Raw genomic sequence first — 24,375 nt, 5'->3', positions numbered from 1 at the left:
CCAGAACTGGACACAGGACTCAAGGTGTGGCCTCAGCAGTGCTGAGCACAGGGCACAATGACCTCCCTGCTCCTGCTGGCCACACTGTTCCTGATGCAGGCCAGGATGCCATTGGCCCTCTTGGCTGCCTGGGCACACTGCAGGCTCATGTTTGGCCTACCATCAACCAGCACCCCCAGGTCACTCTCTGCCTGGCTGCTCTCAGCCACTCTGCCCCCAGCCTGTAGCACTGCCTGGGGTTGCTGTGGCCAATGTGCAGCCCCTGGCACTTGGCTGTGTTCAATCTCCTGCCCTTGGCCTCTGCCCATCTGCCCAGCCTGGCAAGGTCCCTCTGCAGAGCCTCTCTACACTCCAGCAGATCAACTCCTGTCCCCAGCTTGGTGTCAGCTGCACATTTACTGCTGCTGGACTCAATGCCCTCCTCCAGATCATCACTGAATATGTTAAAGAGGCTGGGGCCCAGCACTGCTCCCTGGGGCACAGCACTGGTGCCTGGCTGCCAGCTGGCTGTGGCACCATTCCCCACCACTCTCTGGGCTCAGCCTCCAGCCCGTTCCTAACTGGTGTTCATTTTGTTCCAAGTGAATGCCACGTGTCTGACAGCTGGTAAATTGAGTCTCTCTTGTTTCCTGGGCAGGATTTCTCACTTGTTATCTTTCAGTGCCCTGAAAAAGATTGCTTTCCAAATTGAACTTGTCAACTCAGCTGCTTCGCTCCTGAGCAATCTCCAGCCGGTGCCTTCCGAGCCTCTGCCTTCCCATCCCTTCATTCAGGGCACCTTGAGAGTCAGTGTGAGGAAAGCAAAGCCTGGCAGGGCACTCCACAGATGATGGCAACTCACAGCACCATAGAATGGTTTGGGTTGGAAGGGACTGTTCCAGGTCAGCTAGTCCAACCCCACTGCAGGCAGCAGGGACAGCCACGACTGAGCAGGCTGCTCAGAGCCCCAAACCACCTCACCTGGAAAGGGTCCAGGGATGGGGCATCCATCTCCCACCTCTCTGGGCAACCTCTGGAGATCATCCACCTAAACATGAGCCAGCAGTGTGCCCAGGGGGCCAAGAAAGCCAATGGCATCCTGGCCTGCATCAGGAACAGTGTGGCCAGCAGGAGCAGGGAGGTCATTGTGCCCTGTGCTCAGCACTGCTGAGGCCACACCTTGAGTCCTGTGTCCAGCTCTGGGCTCCTCAGGTTCAGAAGGACATTGAGAGACTTGAAGGTGTCCAGAGAAGGGCAACAAGGCTGGGGAGGGGTCTGGAGCACAGCCCTGTGAGGAGAGGCTGAGGGAGCTGGGGTTGCTTAGCCTGCAGAAGAGGAGGCTCAGGGGAGACCTCATTGCTCTCTCCAACTCCCTGAAGGGAGGTTGGAGCCAGGTGGGGGTTGGGCTCTTCTCCCAGGCAGCCAGCACCAGAACAAGAGGACACAGTCTCAAGCTGTGCCAGGGGAGGTTTAGGCTGGAGTTGAGGAGAAAGTTCTTCCCAGAGAGAGTTGTTAGCCATTGGGATGTGCTGCCCAGGGAGGTGGTGGAGTCCCCATCCCTGGAGGTGTTCAAGAGGGGATTGGATGTGGCACTTGGTGCCATGGTCTAGTCATGAGGTCTGTGGTGACAGCTTGGACTGGATGTGCTTTGAGGTCTCTTCCAACCTTGGTGATACTGTGAGACTGTGATCCAGTCCAACCCCCTGCCCCAGCAGGGCATCCACAGCAGCACAGTGCCCAGGGGGGGTTGGAAGCTCTCCACACCAGCAGACTCCACAACCTCTCCGGGCAGCCCGCTCCAGGCTCCAGCAGCCTCCCAGGCCTGAACCATCAGCAAACAGAGCTTTCCTGTTAATGAAAGCAGAAATACCAGCAGGCTGCTTGCCCTTCACAGGGCCACCTCCAGAGGCTTCTCACATGTGGGAGGCTCTCCACTTGCTCAGCCTTGCTGCAAGGGAGGCTGCAGCAGGCCTCCTGGAGGCATGGGCTGCGCCGCGTCTCCGCGCTCGTGGGGCTCCGCGCAGCACGAGTTGATGCTGGAGAGCTGCCCACTTGGAAAGCACTGCTGCTAAATTGGGGAGCAGGCACAACACCCTCCCAGCATGCTGCCACGTTGGAGCTTGAACTCTCCTTGACACCAGAGTGTGTCAAAAAGGAAAAGGGAAGGGAAAAAAACCACCCCCCCCACACCCAGCAAAGCGACTCAGAACTCGCTTCGAACGCCCTTACCGTGGCTCAGAAACCAGCTCCCCACAGCACCCCCAGGCAGAGCTACAGGCTGGGGGCAGGGTGGCTGAGAGCAGCCAGGCAGAGAGGGACCTGGGGGTGCTGGGTGACAGCAGCTGAACAGGAGGCAGCAGTGTGCCCAGGGGGACAAGAAGGCCAAGGGCATCCTGGCCTACATCAGGAACAGTGTGGCCAGCAGGAGCAGGGAGGTCATTGTGCCCTGTGCTCAGCACTGGTTAGGCCACACCTTGAGTCCTGTGTCCAGCTCTGGGCCCCTCAGGTTCAGAAGGACGTTGAGAGACTTGAAGGTGTCCAGAGAAGGTCAACAAGGCTGGGGAGGGGTCTGGAGCACAGCCCTGTGAGGAGAGGCTGAGGGAGCTGGGGTTGCTTAGCCTGCAGAAGAGGAGGCTCAGGGGAGACCTTCTTGCTCTCTCCAACTCCCTGAATGGAGGTTGTAGCCAGGTGGGGGTTGGTCTCTTCTCCCAGGCACCCAGCAGCAGAATAAGAGGACACAGTCTCAAGCTGTGCCAGGGGAGGTTTAGGCTGGAGGTGAGGAGGAAGTTCTACACAGAGAGAGTGATTGGCCATGGGAATGTGCTGCCCAGGGAGGTGGTGGAGTCACCATCCCTGGAGGTGTTCAGGAGGAGACTTGATAGGCTGCTTGGTGCCATGGTTTAGTTGTTTAGGTGGTGTTGGATGATAGGTTGGACTTGATGATCTTGAAGGTGAGGAGAAAGTTCTTCCCAGAGAGAGTTGTTAGCCATTGGGATGTGCTGCCCAGGGAGGTGGTAGAGTCCCCATCCCTGGAGGTGTTCAAGATGGGATTGGATGTGGCACTTGGAGCCATGGTCTGGTCATGAGGTCTGTGGTGCCAGGTTGGACTGGATGATCTTTGAGGTCTCCTCCAACCTGAGTGATACTGTGAGACTGTGACATCAAGGGCCAGGGCCAGCACCTGTCAGGGGAACCTCCATTCTTCTCTCCCTCCACAAGGACAAAATTGCTCAGCCTCGGCAAACCCCTGCGCCTCAAAATGCTTTGGAGACCACTGCTGACAGCCCCAGAAAGCTTCACAGCCTGCCTGGGGGCTGCTGTGTCCAGGTGTGAGTGCTGTGCCTGCTGCAGGCACACTACTGAAAGTCCAATCAATACGAAAGGGGTCAGCCCCTGTTCAGTGGAGTTTCACTTGCTGCCATTTATCATAGCAGGCTGCTTCTCAAAAAGCCACATGAAATGGAGCTGGGTGCAACTCATCCACATGACAAATGCCCACTGCCTGTCTCTGCCTCAGCTCTGTAGCTGCCATGCCTGCCCTCATTAGCTTTAGAACCTGCTGGAGTCAAGAGAAGCTCCAAGAACTTCAAGATAGCAAAGAAGAGCTAAACCTTTGCCACAGATAGATCAGGCACAGGATTGAGTGGGTTGGAAAAGCCCTCCAGGACCATCCAGTCCAACCAGCAGCCCAGCACCACCATGGCCCCCAAACCATGGCCCCAGGTGCCATGGCCACAGGGTTCTGGAACCCCTCCAGCCATGGGGACTCCACCACCTCCCTGGGCAGCCTCTGCCAAGCCCTGACCACTCTGGCAGCAAAGAAGCTTTTCCTCCTCCCCAACCTAAGCCTCCCCTGGCACAATTCCAGGCCTGTTCCTTTCATTCTGTCACCTGAGCCTAGAGAGAGGAGCCCAACCTCCACCTCACTGCAGCCTCTTTCTGTGAAGAACTTCTTAACCTCCAGCCTAAACCTCCCCTGGCACAGCTTGAGACTGTGTCCTCTTGTTCTGGTGCTGGTTGCCTGGGAGCAGAGCCCAACCCCCAGCTCCCTGCAGCCTCCTCTCAGGGAGCTGTAGAGAGCAATGAGGTCTCCCTCAGCCTCCTCTGCTCCAGGCTCAACACCCTCAGCACCCTCAGCTGCTCCTCCCCAGCCCTGTTCTCCAGACCCTTCCCCAGCTTTGTTGCCCTTCTCTGGCCCTGCTCCAGTCCCTCAATGTCCTTCTTGGGGTGAGGACCCCAAAGCAGAAGCCAGTCCTCAAGGTGTGGCCTCTCCAGTGCTGAGTCCAGGACCATGATCCCTGTCCTGCTGCCACACCACTGCTGATCCAGGCAGGCTGGAAACTTCCTTTTCTTAAGCCTAGTGGCAGAAGATGCTGAGTTGGTGAACTCATAACTTGCTCCTGGCCTGCCCTTAGTGCCCTCACACTGCTAACCCTTCAGAAAGAGAGACTGGCCACTGGAATGTGCTGCCCAGGGGGGTGGTGGAGTCACCCAGCCTGGAGGTGCTCACAAAAGGCTTGGATGTGGCACTTGGAGCCATGGTTGAGTTGCCAGGAGGTGTTGGGTGACAGCTTGGACCTGGTGATCTCTGAGGTCTTTCCCAACCTTATCTCCCCACCCCCACTCTCAACAATTTCTTCCTCATCTCCAGTCTCAATCTCCCCTCTGCCAGCTCTGCCCAGGGAGGTGGTGGAGTCCCCATCCCTGGAGGTGTTTAGGAGGAGCCTGGATGAGGCCCTTGGTGCCATAGTTTAGTTGATTAGATGGTGTTGGGTGACAGGTTGGACTTGGTGACCCCTGAGGTCTTTTCCAACCTTGCTGAGTCTCTGATTCTCTCTGCTTCTCAAGATCATTTTGAGCTGAGAGCAGCTTTCCTGATCACCACTCTCAGCATGCAGAGCACAGGGTGGAGTGGAGGGGGAGCAGATTCAAGTCCAGCTACAACTCAGCAGCCATACCAGGAGCTGCTATCCTATTGCTCCACTCTATTAAGGCTCTTGTTCCACAGCATTGTTTCTTCCCCACCAGCAGCACATTTGATTTCAGAGGGCCAACTCTGCCCTCCTGGTGCAAGTCAGCTCTCCTCAGAGCAGAGCCCACTGCCACCTGCCTTCAGCCCATTCAGTCGCTGGCACTGTGAGCTCTAAATGAGAGCTGGGAAAGCAGGCAGCGAAAAACCAACCCAAGCATAAAGCAAAGGAAGGCTTTAATGAAGCTCTGGTAACTTCCACCAGCTCCCAGCCTGCCCCCATGCTGCTCAGGAGCTCCTTGATTTCAGGGATGGATTCTGCTGCTGGCAGCTGGGGCTGAGCACCGACTGCAGGGAGACATCCAAGGAGGCCTCCAGCTTCAGCAGCTGCTCCCTGGGTGCAGGGTGGTGCAGCTATGGTGGTCAATGCTGCAGCCCAAGCTGTGGATCATCTTTCATCCTCAGGTTTAAAGGCAAGGTGAGGCTGAGCTCACAGCTGGTGGCAAGCAGTTAGGCTTTAGAATCACAGAACCAAGAAGGTTGGAAAAGACCTCAGAGATCACCAAGTCCAAGCTGTCAACCAACACCTCCTGATCAACACAACCATGGCTCCAAGTGCCACATCCAAGCCCCTCTTGAACACCTCCAGGGATGGGGACTCCACCACCTCCCTGGGCAGCACATTCCCATGGCCAATCTCTCTCTCTGTGTAGAACTTCCTCCTAACCTCAAGCCTAAACGTCCCCTGGCACAGCTTGAGACTGTGTCCTCTTGTTCTGCTGCTGGCTGCCTGGGAGAAGAGCCCAACCCCCACCTGGCTACAACCTCCCTTCAGGGAGTTGGAGAGAGCAAGAAGGTCTCCCCTGAGCCTCCTCTTCTGCAGGCTAAGCAACCCCAGCTCCCTCAGCCTCTCCTCCCAGGGCTGTGCTCCAAACCCCTCCCCAGCCTTGCTGCCCTTCTCTGGACCCTTCCAGCATCTCAACCTCCTTCCTAACCTGAGGAGCCCATAACTGGCCACAGGACTCCAGGTGTGGCCTAACCAGAAGCTGCAGATGTGATGCTTCAGGACATAGTTTAGTGGTCATGGGAGTTGGGTGACAGTTGGACCTGATGATCTTAGAGGTCTTTTCCACCCTCAGTGACTTTGTGGTTCTGTGTTACTTGGCAGAAGAGCCCAATCCCTGCCTGGCTCCCATCTCCTTTCAGGTTGTTGCAGAGAGCAAGGTCTCCCCTGATTTAGCTGAAGTTCACTCCATTCCCCACCCCTCTTTGGGCTCTTCTACCCAAACCAAGAGCTCACCCATCCAAGCCCCAAGCCCCCAGCACTCAGGATCAAATCAGGATGAACAAATGTTGACCCCAGAAAAGGGAGCAACATCAAGCTCTTGGAGGGTGACCTTCAGTGAGAGACTAGGTGCTCCACTTTCCACCTGAAGCTGAAGGAGGTGATCTGATCATTGACCATGGGCATGTTCCCATTGCCCAACCAGCTCAAGTGAGAGCTGCTGGCTCCCCACACAACAAACTGGAGGCAAGCAGAACACCAAGACCATCAGGCAGCACTGGTCCAGCACACCACAGAACACAAGGCTGTGCCTCAGCTCCATGCAGAGGGAAGGATTGGGGGATGGAATAGCAATGCTGCAGGGGCCAAGCTGGAGCTTATCCCAGGCTCTTGTTTCTTCAAGAGTTGTTTGCCTTTGGGGCCTTCTCCCACTCCTACTGGAAACAGCTGAGCTAGCTCCCCAACTTCCTTCATCCAGAGGAGAACAGCAGCCAGACAGAGGTGAACAGCATCCAGACAGAGGGGAACAGCATCCAGACAGAGAACAGCATCCAGACAGAGGAGAACAGCAGCCAGACAGAGTGGAACAGCATCCAGACAGAGGTGAACAGCATCCAGACAGAGAACAGCATCCAGACAGAGGAGAACAGCAGCCAGAGGAGAACAGCAGCCAGACAGAGGTGAACAGCATCCAGACAGAGGAGAACAGCATCCAGACAGAGGTGGACAGCATCCAGACAGAGGAGAACAGCAGCCAGACAGAGGAGAACAGCAGCCAGACAGAGGAGAACAGCATCCAGACAGAGGTGAACAGCAGCCAAACAGAGGTGAACAGCAGCCAGACAGAGGAGAACAGCATCCAGACAGAGGTGAACAGCATCCAGACAGAGAACAGCATCCAGACAGAGGAGAACAGCAGCCAGAGGAGAACAGCAGCCAGACAGAGGAGAACAGCATCCAGACAGAGGAGAACAGCATCCAGACAGAGGTGAACAGCAGCCAGACAGAGGTGAACAGCATCCAGACAGAGGTGAACAGCAGACAAACAGAGGTGAACAGCAGCCAGACAGAGGAGAACAGCATCCAGACAGAGGTGAACAGCAGCCAGACAGAGATGGACAGCAGCCAGAGGAGAACAGCAGCCAGACAGAGGTGGACAGCACCCAGACAGAGGTGAACAGCATCCAGACAGAGGTGAACAGCAGCCAGACAGAGGAGAACAGCATCCAGACAGAGGTGAACAGCAGCCAGACAGAGGTGAACAGCATCCAGACAGAGGAGAACAGCATCCAGACAGAGGTGAACAGCAGACAAACAGAGGTGAACAGCATCCAGACAGAGGAGAACAGCACCCAGACAGAGGTGAACAGCATCCAGACAGAGGTGAACAGCAGCCAGACAGAGGAGAACAGCACCCAGACAGAGGTGAACAGCACCCAGACAGAGGTGAACAGCATCCAGACAGAGGTGAACAGCAGCCAGACAGAGGAGAACAGCAGCCAGAAAGAGGTGAAGAGCATCCAGAGAGAGGTGAAGAGCATCCAGACAGAGGAGAACAGCATCCAGCCAGAGGTGAACAGCAGCCAGACAGAGGAGAACAGCATCCAGACAGAGGTGAACAGCAGCCAAACAGAGGTGAACAGCAGCCAAACAGAGGTGAACAGCAGCCAGACAGAGGAGAACAGCAGCCAGAGAGAGGTGAAGAGCATCCAGACAGAGGAGAACAGCACCCAGAGGTGAACAGCACCCAGACAGAGGAGAACAGCCTCTCTTCTGCTCAGCTTTGACTCTTCTTTCTCTGCCCACAGTCCTACCTGCAGCACAGCTGAGGGCTAGAGACCTCACAAAGAGCTGTGGGAGCTGCTTTGGGGCTTTTGTGGGGGCTGAGGCTCCACCATTTGGCCCCCAGCTGAGCTGCAGCATCAATCCTGGAGTGACAGCAGAGCTCAGGGGTTCAGCAGTCAGAGCCTTCAGGCAGGCACCAACCATGCACAGGCCAGTGAGCGGCTGTGACACATGGCAGCCTCTGAGTGATGAAGGCCAAGTTCTCAGCTGAAGCCAGCTGGGACAGGGTGGCAGGGAAGCCAGCAGAGCTCCAGCTCTGAGGAGCAGGGAGCAAGAGTCACCAAACTATGCTGGTACATTAACAGCTACTCATTTCAACCTCATCGGGATCCTGCAGCCTCTCCCTGCATTTTCTCCTCTGTTTCCACTCCTTTCAATCCTATTTTCCTCTCCCTTTGCCTTTTCATAGTATCAGCATAGTATCAGTCAGGGTTGGAAGGGACCACAAGGATCAGCCAGTTCCAACCCCCTACCATGGGCAGGGACACCCCACACTAGATCAGCCTGGCCTTAAACACCTCCAGGGACGGGGCCCCAACCACCTCCCTGCACAACCCATTCCAGGGCTTCACCACTCTCATGGGGAAGAACTTCCTCCTCCCCTCCAGCCTCAATCTCCCCACCTCCAGCTTCATTCCATCCCCCCTAGTCCTATCCCTGCCTGAGATCCTGAGCAGTCCCTCCCCAGCCTGCTTGGAGCCCCCTGCAGATCCTGGAAGGCCACAATGAGGTCACCTGGGAGCCTTCTCTTCTCCAGACTGAACAGCCCCAGCTCCTTCAGTCTGTCCTCACAGGAGAGGTGCTCCAGCCCTCTGCTCCTCCTCCTGGCCCTGCTCTGGACACCTTCCAGCACCTCCAGATCCCTCTTGCAATAGGGGCTCCAGAGCTGGAGGCAGTACTGCAGGTGGGGTCTCCCCAGAGCTGAGCAGAGGGGCAGAATCCCCTCCCTTGCCCTGCTGGCCACACTTCTCTTGCTGCAGCCCAGGCTCTGCTTGGCTTTCCGGGCTGCAAGTGCACACTGAGAGCTCCTGCTGAGCTTCTCCTCCCCCAGCACCCCCAAGGCTCTCTCCTCAGGGCTGCTTTCCAGCCAGTCCCTGCCCAGCCTGCATTTGTGCCTGGGGTTGCCTCCACCCAGCTGCAGGACCCTGCCCTTGGTCTTGGCCTTCCATTAGACACAAAGAACCACAGAAGTGTGGGGGTTAGAAGGGACCTCTGGACATCACCTTGTCCAACCCTCCTGCTAAAGCAGGTGTGCCTACAGCAAGGATCATATCCAGGGGAGTTTTGAAAGTCCCCAGAGAGGGAGGCTCCACAACCTCCCTGGGCAGCCTGCTCCAGGCCTCCAGCAGCCTCACACCAAGGGTGGTGCCTCCTGGGTGCTACTTTGTGCCCCTTGCGCTGTCCCTGGGCACCCCTGAGCAGAGCCTGGCCCCAGCCTCTTGCCCCCCACAGCTCCTTTAGCTCTTGCTGAGCATTGCTCAGCTGCCCTCTGGGGCTGCTCTTCTGCAGGCTCTCAGCCCCAGGGCTCTCAGCCTCTGCTGCTCCCAGAGCTGCTCCAGGCCCCTCAGCAGCTTGGCAGCCTCCCTTGGGCTCTGGAGCTAATGGAGGTTAGTTCCCTGCCTCTCCTGAGCTGGGGAGCCCAGAGCTGCACACAGTAGGTGAGGCTTCAGAGGGGCAGTGCAGAGTGGGAGGAGAAGCTGCCCTGCCCTGCTGGCCACTCCAGGACACCGTTGGCCTTTCTGTCCAGCAGTGCAGGCTGCTGGCTCAGGCATGCCCCATCCCCTCAGCCCTGGCTTCATGCAGTGCAGTGCCATCCTCCCCTCCCCTCCTCAGCCAGCTATCCTTGCCTGACTTCAGAGATGTTTCCACATTTAAACCCAACTGTTATGAAAGAGAGGGAGGCAAGGGGTGGGAGTGGTGTGGAGCCAGCAGACAGACACAGTGCTCCAAGCTGGGGGAGGCATTTTTAGCTGCAGACTGTTTGCTTCAGCTAGCTTCACTAACATGGAAGCTCTGGGGGCCTCAAGTCAAGAGGGACATTGAGACACTTGCACGTGGCAGACACAGGGCAGTGCTGGCCACAGCAACCCCAGGCAGTGCTACAGGCTGGGGGCAGAGTGGCTGAGAGATGCCAGGCAGAGAGGGACCTGGGGGTGCTGGGTGACAGCAGCTGAACAGGAGACAGCAGTGTGCCCAGGGGGCCAAGAGGGCCAAGGGCATCCTGGCCTGCATCAGGAACAGTGTGGCCAGCAGGAGCAGGGAGGTCATTGTGCCCTGTGCTCAGCACTGCTGAGGCCACACCTTGAGTCCTGTGTCCAGTTCGGAGCTCCTCAGTTTAGGAAAGATGTTGAGCTGCTGGAAGGTGTCCAGAGAAGGGCAACAAAGCTGGGGAGGGGTCTGGAGCACAGCCCTGTGAGGAGAGGCTGAGGGAGCTGGGGTTGCTTAGCCTGCAGAAGAGGAGGCTCAGGGGAGACCTTCTTGCTGTGTACAACTCCCTGCAGGGAGACTCTAGCCAGGAGGGAGTTGGTCTCTTCTCCCAGGCACGCAGCACCAGAACAAGAGGACACAGTCTCAAGCTGTGCCAGGGGAGGTTTAGGCTGGAGGTGAGGAGAAAGTTCTTCCCAGAGAGAGAGATTGGCCATGGGGATGTGCTGCCCAGGGAGGTGGTGGAGTCCCCATCCCTGGAGGTGTTCAAGAGGGGATTGGATGTGGCTCTTGGAGCCATGGTTGAGTTGTCAGGAGGTGCTGGGTGACAGCTTGGACTTGATGACCTCTGAGGTCTTTTCCAACTTTATTGATCCTCTGATGCTATGAAAGGGCTCAGCTCAGAACCTGATGTGGACTGGGGACACTCTGAGCTCCCTCAAGTGAGCAGGGAGGTACACTGGGGACACTCTGAGCTCCCTCAAGCGAGCAGGGAGGTACACTGGGGACACTCTGAGCTCCCTCAAGTGAGCAGGGAGGTACATTGGGGACACTCTGAGCTCCCTCAAGCGAGCAGGGAGGTACACTGGGGACACTCTGAGCTCCCTCAAGCGAGCAGGGAGGTACACTGGGGACACTCTGAGCTCCCTCAAGCAAGCAGGGAGGTACACTGGGGACACTGAGCTCCCTCAAGCGAGCAGGGAGGTACACTGGGGACACTCTGAGCTCCCTCAAGCGAGCAGGGAGGTACATTGGGGACACTCTGAGCTCCCTCAAGCGAGCAGGGAGGTACACTGGGGACACTCTGAGCTCCCTCAAGCGAGCAGGGAGGTACACTGGGGACACTCTGAGCTCCCTCAAGCGAGCAGGGAGGTACACTGGGGACACTCTGAGCTCCCTGAAGCAAGCAGGGAGGTACACTGGGGACACTCTGAGCTCCCTCAGGCGAGCAGGGAGGTACACTGGGGACACTCTGAGCTCCCTCAAGCGAGCAGGGATGTACACTGGGGACACTCTGAGCTCCCTCAAGCAAGCAGGGAGGTACAGCAGTGATGCCAACCTCTAACCTTGGTAGGTCCTGGCATGCTCAGAAATTACTCAAGGCAGCCACAGCAGCATGAATGCCTCCAAGTGGATTCAAGAGTTCATCTTCCAGCTCTCATGTCCTCCCAGAGGATTACAGCAATATAATTAACCTTAAATAGTTCATGCTAGGAGAAGCCCAGGAGGAGGGAGAGGTTAGGGTTTGGCTGATCATGCAGACAAAACTTCCCAAGCAAATTCACTTCCCCCTACAGCTTTGCTCATTCAGGTTCAAGTCTTCACCTACTGCATAGGGTCACTGCTGCCACAGCCTGTGATGCATCACAGGATGCAGTGGGCTGGGAGGGACCTTAGACATCACCTAGGTGTAAACACAAACTTGTTCAGTGTGAGGGTGCTGGAGGCCTGGAGCAGGCTGCCCAGAGGGGTTGTGGGGTCTGTGTCTCCAGGGACATGCAAAACCCACCTGGGTACATTGCTGTGTGCTCTGCCCTAGGTGATCCTGCTCTGGTAAGGGAGGTTGGGCTCCATCTCCAGAGGTCCCTCCCAGAACCTAACATTCTGTGATGGAGTGTGGGATTCCAACCCCCTGCCAGGGGCAGAGACACCTCCCACCAGCACAGGCTGCTCAGGGCCACATCCAGCCTGGCCTTCAACACCTCCAGGCAGGAGGCAGCCACAGCCTCCCTGGGCAGCCTGTGCCAGAGTCTCCCCAGCCTCATTCTCAATGATTTCTTCCTCCTCTCCAGTCTCAGTCTGCCCTCTCCCAGCTCACAGCCATTGTCCCTCAGCCTGGCACTCCCAGCCCCTCCAGTGTCTCTCTACCCTCTCACTGTAGAGAGGACAGCAGAGGAGATGAAGTATTCACTGCACTGAGGGGAAACAGAGATAGGCAGAGGCAGAGCTCCTCACCTCACACATCTTTGCATGTTCCACACACATTAAACCCATCAGCACCTCCCTCAGTCATACCTCTGGAGTTTAAAGACCACCTTGGACCCAGCCTAGAGAAGCAGGGCAAAGCCAGCTCAGACAGCAGCTGCCCTTCTAGGACTCCACAGGCTGCAGCTATGCAGCCAAGTGGTTCCCATAGAGCCCTTGACTCACACCTGCAGAGGAGCTCTGCTCAGTCACTCAGGCAGCTGAAGAGGGGAGGAACAGGGTTCTTCCTCTTCCTCCCTCTGCAGACCCTGAGAAGGCAGCAGGAGTCAAGACTTTTGCAGTACCCAAGTGACCTGCAGCCTGCTAAGCACCTGGAAGAGGAGCCCCCAGGCTTCAGGAATCAGCAGTTAGCCAAGCTGGGAATTTGGACCTGTTCCTCCTAGGATAGGATAGGATAGGATAGGATAGGATAGGATAGGATAGGATAGGATAGGATAGGATAGGATAGGATAGGATAGGATAGGATAGGATAGGATAGGATGGGATAGGATAGGATAGACCAGACCAGGTTGGAACAGACCTGAAAGATCATCAAGTCCAACCTATCAACCAATCCAACACCACCTAATCAACTAACCCATGGCACCAAGCACCCTATCAAGTCTCCTCCTGAACACCTCCAGGGATGGGGACTCCACCACCTCCCTGGGCAGCACATCCCAATGGGCAATCACTCTCTCTGGGAAGAACTTCCTCCTAACCTCCAGCCTAAACCTCCCCTGGCACAGCCTGAGACTGTGTCCTCTTGTTCTGCTGCTGGGTGCCTGGGAAAAGAGCCCAACCCCCACCTGGCTCCAACCTCCCTGCAGGGAGTTGCAGAGAGCAATGAGGTTTCCCCTGAGCCTCCTCTTTTGCAGGCTAAGCAACCCCAGCTCCCTCAGCCTCTCCTCACAGGGCTGTGCTCCAGACCCCTCCCCAGCCTTGTTGCCCTTCTCTGGACACCTTCAAGTCTCTCAATGTCCTTCTGAAACTGAGGAGCCCAGAACTGGACACGGGACTCAAGGTGTGGCCTAAGCAGTACTGAGCACAGGGCACAATGACCTCCCTGCTCCTGCTGGCCACACTGTTCCTGATGCAGGCCAGGATGCCCTTGGCCTTCTTGGCCCCCTGGGCACACTGCTGGCTCATGTTCAGCTGCTGTCACCCAGCACCCCCAGGTCCCTCTCTGCCTGGCTGCTCTCAGCCACTCTGCCCCCAGCCTGTAGCACTGCCTGGGGTTGCTGTGGCCAATGTGCAGCCCCTGGCACTTGGCTGTGTTCAATCTCCTGCCCTTGGCCTCTGCCCATCTGCCCAGCCTGTTGAGGTCCCTCTGCAGAGCCTCTCTACCCTCCAGCAGATCAACTCCTGCCCCCAGCTTGGTGTCAGCTGCACATTTGCTGCTGACTGACTCAATGCCCTCCTCCAGATCATCACTGAAGATGTTAAAGAGGCTGGGGCCCAGCACTGCTCCCTGGGGCACACCACTGGTGCCTGGCTGCCAGCTGGCTGTGGCACCATTCCCCACCACTCTCTGGGCTCAGCCTCCAGCCAGCTCCTAACCCCTTGCAGCAGCCTCTCCAACCACAGGAGGCTCTTCCATGGTTGCAGGCTCTTTACCCACTCCAGGCTGATACTGTCAGCACTGCTTTCAGGAGCCTGGGTTTACCTTTTTATCACTGCTGCTACAAGACAGCCTGCCTGCACTGAACATGTTTGCAGAGCAATCAGTTGACCCTGAAAAGAAGTGCTGACACCAGTCTGGGTTGAAAACAGACACAAGCCAAGGCACCCTGGCTGCAGGCAGGCCGTGCTGCCTACACTGCCGACAACTGCTGGCCCTCAGGGGTCTCTTGAGGCTCAACAAGGCCAAGTACAAGGTCAGGACAACCCCCAGGTATCAATCCAGGCTGGAGAACAGCCATGTGGAGAAGTGCTTGGGGGTGCAAAGCTGGACAGGAGCCAGCACCAGGCACTGCCAGCCCAGCCCCAGCCTGTCCTGGGCTGAGCCCCAGCAGTGAGGGCAGCAGGGGCAGGGAAGGATTCTGCCCCTCTGCTGTGCTCAGACCTCCCCTGCCATGCTGGGGCAGCTCTGGAGCCCTCAGCACAGGCAGGGAGCTGCTGGAGCAGGGCCAGAGGAGGCCACAGCAGTGCTGGCAGGGCTGGAAGCAGGGGCTGTTTAGTTTGGAGAAGAGGAGGCTGAGGGAAGGAGACCTCATTGCTCTCTGCAGCTCCCTGAGAGGAGGCTGCAGGGAGCTGGGGCTTGGGCTCTGCTCCCCAGCCTCAGGTGGTAGGAGAGGAACTGGCCTGAAACTGTGCCAGGGGAGCTTCAGCTTGGAGATTAGGAAACTTTCCTTACTGCAGGAGTGGCCAGGGATTGGCAGAGGCTGCCCAGGGAGGTGGTGGAGTCCCCATCCCTTGAGGTGTCCAAGAAGAATAGAGGGAGAGGGAGAGGGAGAGGGAGAGGGAGAGGGGGGGAGGAGAGGGAGAGGGAGAGGGCGAGGGAGAGGGAGGAGAAGGAGGAGAGGGAGAGGGAGAGGGAGAGGGAGAGGGAGAGGGAGAGGGAGAGGCCACAGCAGTGCTGGCAGGGCTGGAAGCCCTCTGCTGGGAGGCCAGGCTGAGAGAGTTGGCCTTGGGCAGCCTGCAGAGGAGAAGCCCTGGCTAGGGCACACCTTGAGTAGTAGGTTCAGTTTCAGGCCCCTCCATCCAAGAAGGACTTGAGGGGCTAGACAGGTCCAGTGAAGGGCTACAAAGCTGGGGAAGGGAGAAGAGGGCTGGGGAGGAGCAGCTGTGAGGGAGCAGGGGCTCTTTAGTTTGGACAAAAGGAGGCTGAGGGAGACCTCATTGCTCTCTGCAGCTCCCTGAGAGGAGGCTGCAGGGAGCTGGGGGTTGGGCTCTGCTCCCTAGTCTCAGGTGAGAGAAACTGGCCTGAAATTGTGCCAGGGGAGGCTTAGGTTGGAGAGGAGGAAAAATGTCTTTGCTGCTAGAGTGGTCAGGGCCTGGCAGAGGCTGCCCAGGGAGGTGGTGGAGTCCCCATGCCTGGAGGGGTTGCAGAATCCTGTGGCCATGGCACCTGGGGCCATGGTTTGAGGGCCATGGTGGGGTTGGGCTGATGGTTGGGCTGGATGATCTTCAAAGGCTTTTCCAACCCACACAATTCTGTGCCTCTGTGATGCCACATGTCAGAAGAAGGCTGTGCAGGGCTTAGAAGTGCTCTGTGGTCTGGGGGGAGGGGGGTGGGTGGGTGATAAGCAGCTTACCACAGCCTCTGGGATGCAGCCTGCAAGCCAACCTAAATCTCCTGAGCAGCATTTGTGTCCCAGCCAGCAGCCCAGAGCTGCTTCTCCAGGCTGGGAGTTCATCTTTCACAGGAAGAAAAGAATGACCTGAAAAGGAGCTGCTGAATTTCCTCTTTGGCATTTCAGCCTCCTCAAGGGGAACAAGCCAACACCTCCCTCCTGCAGCAGATAACTCAAACAAAATGTCCCAGTCCTGCAGAAAGGAGCTGCTCAGGATACATCTGAAGGTCTCTCCAACCTGGTCTGGTCTATTCTATTCTATTCTATCTCTTGGGCTGCCATTAATTGCCTTCTTCCCAGCACTGGGCAGAGGTTCTGGCAGAGGAGAATCTCTCTGGCTGGGCTGCTCTTGTAGCTCCTCTTTAAAATGAGCTGAGTGCTGACACAGACACACAGAGATATACTGGGGAGCCCAAAACCTTCCCCACATCCCTGGGAGCACTGAAGGCACTGACAGTGCTGGTAACAAAGCAAAGCAGAGGCTGCCTGCATGGCCACAGGGAGCCCCACAGCTGGGCTCACAAAGCACAGCCTGCATCTAGCTGGAAAAGATCCCCCCAAGGGTATCTTGGGTTAGGAACTGGCTGGAGGCTGAGCCCAGAGAGTGGTGGTGAATGGTGCCACAGCCAGCTGGCAGCCAGGCACCAGTGGTGTGCCCCAGGGAGCAGTGCTGGGGCCCATCCTGCTCAATATCTTCATTGGTGATCTGGATGAGGACATTGAGTCCATCAGCAGGTTTGCAGCTGACCCCAAGCTGGGGGCAGGAGTTGATCTGCTGGAGGGTAGAGAGGCTCTGCAGAGGGACCTGGACAGGCTGGGCAGAGGCCAAGGGCAGGAGATTGAACACATCCAAGTGCCAGGGGCTGCACATTGGCCACAGCAACCCCAGGCAGAGCTACAGGCTGGGGGCAGAGTGGCTGAGAGCAGCCAGGCAGAGAGGGACCTGGGGGTGCTGGTGGACAGCAGCTGAACAGGAGCCAGCAGTGTGCCCAGGGGGCCAAGAAGGCCAAGGGCATCCTGGCCTGCATCAGGAACAGTGTGGCCAGCAGGGAAGTCATTGTGCCCTGTGCTGAGTATTGCTGTAGGCCACACCTTGAGTCCTGTGTCCAGTTCTGGGCCCCTCAGTTTCAGAAGGACATTGAGAGACTTGAAGGTGTCCAGAGAAGGGCAACAAGGCTGGGGAGGGGTCTGGAGCACAGCCCTGGGAGGAGAGGCTGAGGGAGCTGGGGTTGCTTAGCCTGCAGAAGAGGAGGCTCAGGGGAGACCTTCTTGCTCTCTCCAACTCCCTGAAGGGAGGTTGGAGCCAGGTGGGGGTTGGGCTCTTCTCCCAGGCAGCCAGCACCAGAACAAGAGGACACAGTCTCAAGCTGTGCCAGGGGAAGTTTAGGCTGGAGGTGAGGAGAAAGTTCTTCTCAGAGAGAGGAATTGGCCATTGGGATGTGCTGCCCAGGGAGGTGGTGGAGTCCCCATCCCTGGAGGTGTTCAGGAGGAGACTTGATAGGGTGCTTGGTGCCATGGGTTAGTTGATTAGGTGGTGTTGGATTGGTTGATAGGTTGGACTGGATGATCTTGAAGGTCTTTTCCAACCTGGCTTATTCTATTCTAAAACCCCTGCAGGCAGCAGGGAGATCTCCAACTAGAGCAGGCTGCCCAGGACCACACCAAGCCTGGTCTTGAATGGCTCCAGGGGCAGAGCCCTAATCACCAACCTGGGCAGCCTGTGCCAGAGTCTCCCCAGCCTCCCTGTGCAGAACTTCCTCCTGGTGTCCAACCTAACTCTGCCCAGCTCCAGTTTCAAACCATTGCCCCTTGGCCTATCCCCACAGGCCCTTAGACACTTGTGGCATGGTTAGGCAAGAGCTTTGCTTCAAAGATCTCATTTGGTGAGCAGATTAAAGGCACTCACTGAGGGAGTAAATGCAATCAATATCCAGTGCTGTGATCCCCTGGATGCCTGTGTGGTTTTGAGCTCCCTTCCAGCCTAGAGCATTCTGTGATCCAGGGGCTGGGCTGGGTGAGCTCAGGAGGTGCCTCCAGCCCAGAGCATTCTGTGATCCAGGGGCTGGGCTGGGTGAGCTCTGGAGGTGTCTCCAGCCCAGAGTATTCTGTGATCCAGGGGCTGGGCTGGGTGAGCTCTGGAGCTCCCTTCCAGCCCAGAGCATTCTGTGATCCAGGGGCTGGGCTGGGTGAGCTCTGGAGGTGCCTCCAGCCCAGAGCATTCTGTGATCCAGGGGCTGGGCTGGGTGAGCTCTGGAGCTCCCTTCCAGCCCAGAGCATTCTGTGATCCAGGGGCTGGGCTGGGTGAGCTCTGGAGGTGTCTCCAGCCCAGAGCATTCTGTGATCCAGGGGCTGGGCTGGGTGAGCTCTGGAGCTCCCTTCCAACCCAGAGCATTCTGTGATCCAGGGGCTGGGCTGGGTGAGCTCAGGAGGTGCCTCCAGCCCAGAGCATTCTGTGATCCAGGGGCTGGGCTGGGTGAGCTCTGGAGCTCCCTTCCAACCCAGAGCTGGGGTTGCTTAGCCTGGAGAAGAGGAGGCTCAGGGGAGACCTTCTTGCTCTCTGCAACTCCCTGAAGGGAGGTTGGAGCCAGGTAGGGGCTGGGCTCTTCTCCCAGGCAAGCAGCAGCAGAACAAGAGGACACAGTCTCAAGCTGTGACAGAGGAGGTTTGGGCTGGATGTTAGGAAGAAATTCTTCCCAGCAAGAGAGATTGCCCATGGGAATGTGCTGCCCAGGGAGGTGGTGGAGTCCCCATCCCTGGAGGTGGTTAGGAAGAGCCTGGATGTGGCACTTGGAGCCATGGCTTAGCTGTCAGGAGGGGTTGGGTGACAGCTTGGACTTGGTGATCTCTGAGGTCTTTTCCAACCTTATTGATTCTGTGATTCTATGACAGGGCACAGCTCAGAACCTGATGTGGGTTGGGGACACTCTGAGCTCCCTCAAGCAAGCAGTGAGGTACTGAAGAGCCTGGCTGAGGCCCTTGGTGCCATGGTTCAGTTGATCAGATGGTGCAGGGTGAGAGGTTGGACTGGATGAGCTCTGAGGCCTTTTCCAACCTGGTTCATTCTGTGTTCTGTTCTCTTTCTTGGCTGTGTGTCAGCTCCCAGGGATGCTGCAGCTGAGACACCAACTCCAGTGGTGCAGCACAACCTGGGGAGCTCACTCCTGGGGCATCACTGGAAGCACAAACCCTCACAGGCTCCATAACCACAGTCACTCCCTCCCAAGCAGATTATCCTCAGCACTCATTCATGAGCCACCAGAAGCCCTTCAATCACAGAGTGGGGGTGAAAGCTCTGCCTTGAACCTGTGAAACTACCTCAGCAGGCTCCATAGAGCACAGCCAGCAGAGAAACAGACTTGGGTTGGTTCTTTTCCCCCCCTGCATGCTCCACAGGGCAGTGCTGTAGGGAGGAGGGAGCAAACAGGGCCCCAAGAGCTGGGTCCTCCAAACTGCAGGGGTCTGGAGATTCACAGCACAGCAAGTGAAGCAGCCTCCTGCCCTCCTCCCATCCTTGCCACTGGAAGCTCTGCCTGAGTTAAATATATCCTCAGCCCCAAGCAACACAATCCTCACAGGCAGAGCAGGAACCTGGGGCAGGGCAGCTGCTAGCAGCCTGTGTTGGCTGCAGCTCCCTGGCCCCAGCCCCTGCACAGTCACTGCTAGATCAAAACCAGGCAGGAAGCTTCATGTGGCTCCAGTTTGGACAGGCAAATGGAGAAGCCAAACCAAATCTGCAACCTCAAACTGCTGCAGAGGGTCCTGCCCAGCCCAGGAGACCCCAGCCCACAGCAGCAGCCTGCCCTGGCTGGGAGCCCCCAGCCCCAGCCTGCCCAGGCCGGGAGCCCCCAGCCCCCAGCCGCAGACTGCCCAGGCCAGGAGCCCCCAGCCCCCAGCCGCAGCCTGCCCAGGCCGGGAGCCCCCAGCCCCCAGCCTGCCCCGGCCGGGAGCCCCCAGCCCCCAGCCGCAGCCTGCCCCGGCCGGGAGCCCCCAGCCTGCCCAGCCTGGGAGCCCCCAGCCCCCAGCCGCAGCCTGCCCAGGCCGGGAGCCCCCAGCCCGCAGCCTGCCCAGGCCGGGAGCCCCCAGCCCCCAGCCGCAGCCTGCCCAGGCCGGGAGCCCCCAGCCCCCAGCCGCAGCCTGCCCAGGCCGGGAGCCCCCAGCCCCAGCCGCAGCCTGCCCAGGCCGGGAGCCCCCAGCCCCCAGCCGCAGCCTGCCCAGGCCGGGAGCCCCCAGCCCCCAGCCGCAGCCTGCCCAGGCCGGGAGCCCCCAGCCCCCAGCCGCAGCCTGCCCAGGCCGGGAGCCCCCAGCCCCCAGCCGCAGCCTGCCCAGGCCGGGAGCCCCCAGCCCCCAGCCGCAGCCTGCCCAGGCCGGGAGCCCCCAGCCCCCAGCCGCAGCCTGCCCAGGCCGGGAGCCCCCAGCCCGCAGCCGCAGCCTGCCCAGGCCGGGAGCCCCCAGCCCCCAGCCGCAGCCTGCCCAGGCCAGGAGCCCCCAGCCCCCAGCCGCAGCCTGCCCAGGCCGGGAGCCCCCAGCCCGCAGCCTGCCCAGGCCGGGAGCCCCCAGCCCCCAGCCGCAGCCTGCCCAGGCCAGGAGCCCCCAGCCCCCAGCCGCAGCCTGCCCAGCCCGGGAGCCCCCAGCCGCAGCCTACCCAGGCCGGGAGCCCCCAGCCGCAGCCTGCCCAGGCCGGGAGCCCCCAGCCGCAGCCTGCCCAGGCCGGGAGCCCCCAGCCGCAGCCTGCCCAGGCCGGGAGCCCCCAGCCCCCAGCCGCAGCCTGCCCAGGCCGGGAGCCCCCAGCCGCAGCCTGCCCAGGCCCGGAGCCCCCAGCCCCCAGCCCGCAGCCTGCCCAGGCCGGGAGCCCCCAGCCGCAGCCTGCCCAGGCCGGGAGCCCCCAGCCCCCAGCCGCAGCCTGCCCAGGCCGGGAGCCCCCAGCCCCCAGCCGCAGCCTGCCCAGGCCGGGAGCCCCCAGCCCCCAGCCGCAGCCTGCCCAGGCCGGGAGCCCCCAGCCCGCAGCCTGCCCCGGCCGGGAGCCCCCAGCCCCCAGCCTGCCCCGGCCGGGAGCCCCCAGCCCCCAGCCTGCCCCGGCCGGGAGCCCCCAGCCGCAGCCTGCCCCGGCCGGGAGCCCCCAGCCCCCAGCCGCAGCCTGCCCAGGCCGGGAGCCCCCAGCCCCCAGCCGCAGCCTGCCCAGGCCGGGAGCCCCCAGCCGCCGCCTGCCCCGGCCGGGAGCCCCCAGTCCCCAGCCGCAGCCTGCCCAGGCCGGGAGCCCCCAGCCCGCAGCCTGCCCAGGCCGGGAGCCCCCAGCCCCCAGCCGCAGCCTGCCCAGGCCGGGAGCCCCCAGCCCCCAGCCTGCCCAGGCCGGGAGCCCCCAGCCCCCAGCAGCAGCCAGCAGTATCTCTGCTCCCAGCCTGCTGCACTGCATTGGTTGTCAGAGCTTCTGCAGGTTGCCTTCTCTCCCAGTTAAATGCAATGATCACCCAGTTAAATGCAATGATCTGCTCAGAACGTCCTTTGAGAGCAACCAATCAATCAATCAATCAGTCAATCAGAGGCATTCACCTACCTGAGGCAGGAAGGGAGGCTCAGATCTCCTGCTGTGAGCCCAGCTGAGAGATTTGCTTCTCCTCCAGCAGCAAAGCAGGAGCCTGCAAAAGAGGAAGCCCTGTGTCAGGAGGACATCTTCCCCAGCAGCCCTGGAAAGCCAAACTCTTCTGGGAAGGGGAAAGGGATTCCCCTCACTGACTGGGCTGCAGGCACTGGAATGAGAGCTGCCAGAGAAGAACCTGGAGAGCTGGTCCCAGGCTGCAGCAGTGGGAGAGTGAAGTGACAGTGCACAACCCCCAGGGCTTGAGTCATGGAGACCCCAGCATGGCAACACCTGGGGACAGCAGCAGGAACAGAGAGTGCTGGGGCAGCTCTGGAGCCCTCAGCACAGCCAGGGAGCTGCTGGAGCAGGGCCAGAGGAGGCCACAGCAGTGCTGGCAGGGCTGGAAGCCCTCTGCTGGGAGGCTCCAGGCTGAGAGAGTTGGCCTTGGGCAGCCTGCAGAGGAGAAGGCTGCAGGAGACCTTCTGGTGGCCTTGCAGTGCTCCAAGGGCTGAGCAGAGAGCTGGGGACAGAGTCTGGAGCAGGGCCTGTGGGGCCAGGCCAAGGGGGGATGGTTGGAACTGCAAGAGGGAGATTGAGAGTGGAGAGAAGGAGAAATGTTTGGTGCTGAGGCTGGGGAGAGCCTGGCCCAGGCTGCCCAGAGAGGTGGAGCTGCCCCATGGCTGGCAGCAGTGCAGGGCAGGCTGTGTGGGGCTGGGAGCAGCCTGCTCTGCTTGGGGCTGGCCCTACTGGCTGCAGGGGTCTGGGCTGGATGAGCTTAAAGATCCCTTCCAGCCCAAAGCAGTTTGGGTTTCTATGGAGGAGAGCTCACATTCTCAAGCTGATGGGCTCAAGCTCCTCACTCTCAGTGGGACTCAAGCTCCCTTCTGCCCTGGGCACTGCTTGACCATCTCACACAGGGCTTTGCCCTCAGGCCCACATTCAGGCACTTCATTGGAGCAGGGCAGCATCAGAAGCTCCTCTGCATAACCTGAACCCTTCTAACAGAATCACACAATCACCAAGGTTGGAAGAGTCCTCAAAGCTCATCCAGTCCAAGCTGTCACCACAGACCTCATGACTAAACCATGGCACCAAGTGCCACATCCAAGCCCCTCTTGAACACCTCCAGGGATGGGGACTCCACCACCTCCCTGGGCAGCACATTCCAAAGGCTAACAACTCTCTAAGGGAAGAACTTTCTCCACACCTCCAGCCTAAACCTCCCCTGGCACAGCTTGAGACTGTGTCCTCTTGTTCTGCTGCTGGGTGCCTGGGAGAAGAGCCCAACCCCCACCTGGCTACAACCTCCCTGCAGGGAGTTGCAGAGAGCAAGAAGGTCTCCCCTGAGCCTCCTCTTCTGCAGGCTAAGCAACCCCAGCTCCCTCAGCCTCTCCTCCCAGGGCTGTGCTCCAGACCCCTCCCCAGCTTTGTTGCCCTTCTCTGGACTCGTTCCAGCAAGTCAACCTCCTTCCTAACCTGAGGGGCCCAGAACTGGACACAGGACTCAAGGTGTGGCCTAACCAGTGCAGTGTACAGGGGCAGAATGACCTCCCTGCTCCTGCTGGCCACACTGTTCCTGATGCAGGCCAGGATGCCCTTGGCCCTCCTGGCTGCCTGGGCACACTGCAGGCTCATGTTCAGCCTACCATCGACCAGCACCCCCAGGTCCCTCTCTGCCTGGCTGCTCTCAGCCACTCTGCCCCAGCCTGTGGCACTGCCTGGGGTTGCTGTGGCTGATGAGCAGCCCCTGGCACTGGGCTGTGTTCAATCTCCTGCCCTTGGCCTCTGCAATATTGATGAAACTTGTGATGCAGCTTCAGCCTAAAGAAAAGAAACCAACAATCAAGAGTCCTAAAGCCAAGATGCTGTCACAAAGCACTGAGCATCAGAATTTCCTCCTTGCCTTTTCCTCTACCACTACCAAAGGCTAACTTTTGTTTATACTTTTAAATCGAAGCTGAGATCTCCCCAAAAACCTCCTACCCACAGCAACTGGAGGGGGGTGAAGCTGGAAGGGACCTCTGTTGTCAGTGACCTGGATGAGGAGACTGAGTGGGCCCTCAGCAGGTCTCTTGATGCAGAGCTGGGGGCAGTGGCTGACCCCCCTCAGGCTGTGCTGCCATCCAAGCAGAGCTGGACAGGCTGAGAGCTGGGGGCAGGCAAACCTCCTGGAGAGCAGGAAGGACAAGTGCAGGGTCCTGCAGCTGGGGAGGAGGAACAGCAGGCCCCAGGACAGCTTAGAGGCTGCCCTGCTGGAGAGCAGCTCCATGGAGAAAGACCTTGGAGTGCTGGGGGGCAGCAAGCTCTGCATGGGACAGCAATGTGCCCTGGGGGCCAAGAGAGCCAATGGGCTCCTGGGTGCAGCAAGAGAAGTGTGGCCAGCAGGGCTGGGGAGGTTCTGCTCCCCCTCTGCTCTGCCCTGCTGAGACCACAGCTGCAATCCTGTGTCCAGCTCTGGGCTCCCCAGCTCCAGAGAGACAGAGACCTGCTGGGGAGAGTCCATGAGGATGCTGAGGGGACTTGAGCAGCTCCCCTGTGGAGAGAGACTGAGAGCCCTGGGGCTGTTGAGTCTGGAGAGGAGAAGGCTGAAAGGGATCTGATCAATGTCTATCAATAGCTGAGGGCTGGGGGGCAAGGGGAGGAGGCCAAGCTCTTTTCAGCAGTGTATAGTAATAAGCCAAGGGATAATGGATACAGAGAAGGATTCACCTCAACATGAGAAACTTGTTTGGTGTGAGGGTGCTGAGCCCAGGAGCAGGCTGCCCACAGAGGTTGTGGAGTCTCTTTCTGCTGAGACTTTCAAAAGCCTCCTGGAGGCCTTCCTGTGCAGACCCTGCCCTGGCAAGGGGGGGTTGGACTTGATCTCTGGAGGTCCCTTCTGACCTCTGATGTCCTGTGGTTCTGTGAGGTCATCTGGCCCAACCATCCTCTTCAGGCAGTGTCACCTAGAGACAGCTGCCCAGACAGCTTTTGAAGAGCTCCAGGAATGGAGATTCTACAACCCCTCTGGGAAACCTGCTCCAGGGGCTCCAGCACC

The 24,375-nt window shown here is 59.1% G+C and overlaps 1 protein-coding gene across 1 annotated transcript in view; it reads right to left on the bottom strand.

Moving 5' to 3' along the window:
* Positions 1-21,389, bottom strand: part of TSPAN4 (tetraspanin 4) — a 393,869-nt gene extending 372,480 nt beyond the window's left edge. The window contains exon 1 of the mRNA XM_054171779.1: positions 21,315-21,389. The gene's annotated coding sequence lies outside the window, so the exon portion shown is untranslated. The remainder of the gene's footprint in view (positions 1-21,314) is intronic.
* Positions 21,390-24,375: the final 2,986 nt, after the last annotated feature.

Source organism: Dryobates pubescens, chromosome 22 (assembly GCF_014839835.1).
Source record: "Dryobates pubescens isolate bDryPub1 chromosome 22, bDryPub1.pri, whole genome shotgun sequence".
Lineage (NCBI taxonomy): Eukaryota > Metazoa > Chordata > Aves > Piciformes > Picidae > Dryobates > Dryobates pubescens.
This window is presented reverse-complemented; position numbering and strand designations above follow the sequence as displayed.